The 2173-nt window shown below is 53.0% G+C and overlaps 1 protein-coding gene across 2 annotated transcripts in view; it reads right to left on the reverse strand.

The window, feature by feature from the left end:
- The window catches only part of RMND5B (required for meiotic nuclear division 5 homolog B), a 14722-nt gene extending 12549 nt beyond the window's left edge, over positions 1–2173 (reverse strand). Inside the window, exons 1-2 of one of the 2 annotated variants that reach the window (XM_024745632.1) lie at positions 1945–2173; positions 1665–1786 (exon numbers count right to left, since the gene is read on the reverse strand). The gene's annotated coding sequence lies outside the window, so the exon portion shown is untranslated. The remainder of the gene's footprint in view (positions 1–1664; positions 1787–1944) is intronic. The other variant, XM_024745631.1, reaches the window with a different exon arrangement.

The following is a 2173-nucleotide window of genomic DNA, read 5'->3' on the forward strand; positions in this document are numbered from 1 at the left end:
TGGCTGGCTGCAGTTGGGTGGGGGGGGGGAGGGAATGGGGAAAATGGGGATAAAAGGGAATATGTAAATAAATGCAAAGGAGAAAAAGGGCCTGTGTGGACCAGTTAAATGTACACTGAACTGATAAATGTGATTACCTCAATAAATTTTTTTTTATAAAATAAACGAGATGGGAAAACAGAACTGCTTGCAGGTATTCCATCCGAAAAGCCCAAGAGGCCAATGTGGCCTGTCCAGGGTTAGCCACTCTCCCTTAATCACAGCCGGTCATCTTCACCAGGCACAAGGATGGATGAGTGTGAGTTTGTCTTCAGGATTAATCCAGGGAGTTTCATTTCCACTATCCTAAGCCCTCCTCCCCAAGGTCTCACATGGACAGAAATTATCTACCAGGGTGATCACCCCAATACAACACATCAGATCCTGTCACCCCTTTGCGCATCACTGCCACGGTTTGACATAACATGCCCTTTGCAATTGTACATTCACTTCCTTTGCACAAGCTATTCCTGTGTATAGAGTGCCCTCCATGCTTCTCTGCACGGAGAACACAAGATGCTGTTTAATCATGAAGCCCATGAAGCTCTCAATGAAATCTCCCTGCCTCCTCCTCTGCTTCACAAACCAAACCTCTGTCAAGGGCGCCTATACCACACACATCTGAGTTCTCAGCACTGCGGCACAGTAAACTGCCTATTCACACGTCTGTCTCCCCGCACTAGACTGAGCTGCTCAGGGCTGGAGTCCAATCTCATCCTCTGTCCCCTCAGTGCCCAGCCCAGGGCCTAGTCCACAGGGGGTACATCCATTTCCTAACTAGGGGGCCCTGAGCTCAAACTTGTCTCAGTTGGGCAGGAAGAGACATGAGTGAAATACTGAAATCCCCACCAAGGCATGCATAGGGGTTTTGTCCCCAGTCTTCGACATCCTAACACAAGAGGGCCCCTTCTGGGGCCAGGGGAGAAGAAGGGAAGTTTGCATAAATCACAGAAAGGTCCCCTTTGCCTGACACAGAACTGGACAGCCTCCACCGACCCAACACTTAATCTTTTCACCCCCCATCTCTATCCAGTCTTCACCTGACACATCACTCCTCTGCTTAAAACCCAATAGATTTCCACATACTCAGAATAAGTATGGGAGATGGGTCTACAAGGCTCTATGTGAGTCAACTCCCAACCACCTCTCCAACTTCATCTCTTACCACTCTCTTCCTTAATGGCCATAGTCCAACCACACTAGTTTTCTTAATATTTCTTGAACATCAGTTTATTTCTACCTCAGGGCTTTTTCCCTCTGCCTGAACACTCTTTCAGATCTCCCTATGACTGGGTCCTTGTTAGGGTTTCAAACGCATTTCTTCAGAGATGCTCTCCTAGACCACAGTATCTAATGCTGCCCCCTCTGCCCCACCCCGTACCTATTAGTCTATCATATCACCCTGTTCCTTTTCTTCATTGCACATCTTTATTTCAAGTTTCAAATCATTCTTCTGTCATTAACCAAACATGGAAGGAGGAAAAAGCCCACCAATCTTCTTGGACTACAGCCCTTGCTGGGAGTTTCACCTGCATTAGCATGCATATTACTGGCAAACTCCTACTCATCCTTCAAAAGACCTTAGTCGAATGCCCTGCCTGGCTCCCACGTCCGCAACGGGTTACCTCCGGCTCGGCAGGGTCGCAATAGGACGGGACGTGTGAGTTCGAGCCACTCCCCAGGTAGGGGCGGCTCCCCGAAGGGTCTCTGAGAATGTAGGAGTCCAACTCCCGGCCCTGGCCGACGTCTGAGGAGAAAACAAACCCAAGGGCGGACTGGTGAGGGGGCTTAGTCCCGAGGCTTTACAGAAGACCCGGGGCCTGGGAGCCTGCGTAGCCGAGCAGCCGCCCACCGCGCTCCGCCCTGTGACCGCACCTCCCGGCAGGGAAGCCAGCCGGCTCTCACCTGGTACCGCAGCCCGGGCCCTCGTTTCCGGCGCCGCTGTCAACGGAACCGGAACCTGCGACAGTTGCTCCGAGGCTCCGGATTCGCCCACTCGCGGCTCCGCGGAGGGGTGGCCGAGCCTCCCCCTTCTGCGCACGAATGGAGTCGCCCGCAGGGTCAGGGCGGCAGCTGGAAACCGCACCTCCGACCGTCGGGGGGCTGCGCCCGGGCTCCCCCGGGAGCCCGAGGC

The sequence above is a fragment of the Neophocaena asiaeorientalis genome, unplaced genomic scaffold (assembly GCF_003031525.2).
Source record: "Neophocaena asiaeorientalis asiaeorientalis breed wild unplaced genomic scaffold, Neophocaena_asiaeorientalis_V1.1 scaffold292, whole genome shotgun sequence".
Taxonomy (NCBI): Eukaryota; Metazoa; Chordata; class Mammalia; order Artiodactyla; family Phocoenidae; genus Neophocaena; species Neophocaena asiaeorientalis.